The 388-nt window shown below is 30.0% G+C and overlaps 1 non-coding gene across 1 annotated transcript; it reads right to left on the reverse strand.

The window, feature by feature from the left end:
* Positions 1–147: 147 nt before the first annotated feature.
* On the reverse strand, positions 148–220 carry TRNAF-GAA. The gene has a single exon. It is a non-coding gene; the product is annotated as a tRNA-Phe (tRNA).
* Between the last annotated feature and the right edge of the window lie 168 nt (positions 221–388).

Genomic DNA, 388 nt, shown 5'->3' on the forward strand with positions numbered 1-388 from the left:
GTGATCCCAAATAACATGTTTTAGATTTGATAGTCAAGTTAGTTGGATAAAAAACGTGAACGTATTTCCACTAATTCATTATATTTTCAACATAAATAATCACTAATTTTGAAAAAAGAATATTCAAATTATGCAACGTGAACCAAGTGTGGTGAACGTGGATCGAACACGTGACCTTTAGATCTTCAGTCTGACGCTCTCCCAACTGAGCTATCCCCGCAATCATTAGAGATGAAAATTTATCGGTAAAGATATTTTCGTTGATTCATTGAGATTTTAAAAAGAAATAATGACTAATTTTTTATTGAATAGTCAGGTTATGCAAATTGAAACANTATCGGTAAAGATATTTTCGTTGATTCATTGAGATTTTAAAAAGAAATAATGA

Source organism: Cucurbita pepo, unplaced genomic scaffold, assembly GCF_002806865.2.
Source record: "Cucurbita pepo subsp. pepo cultivar mu-cu-16 unplaced genomic scaffold, ASM280686v2 Cp4.1_scaffold010747, whole genome shotgun sequence".
Lineage (NCBI taxonomy): Eukaryota > Viridiplantae > Streptophyta > Magnoliopsida > Cucurbitales > Cucurbitaceae > Cucurbita > Cucurbita pepo.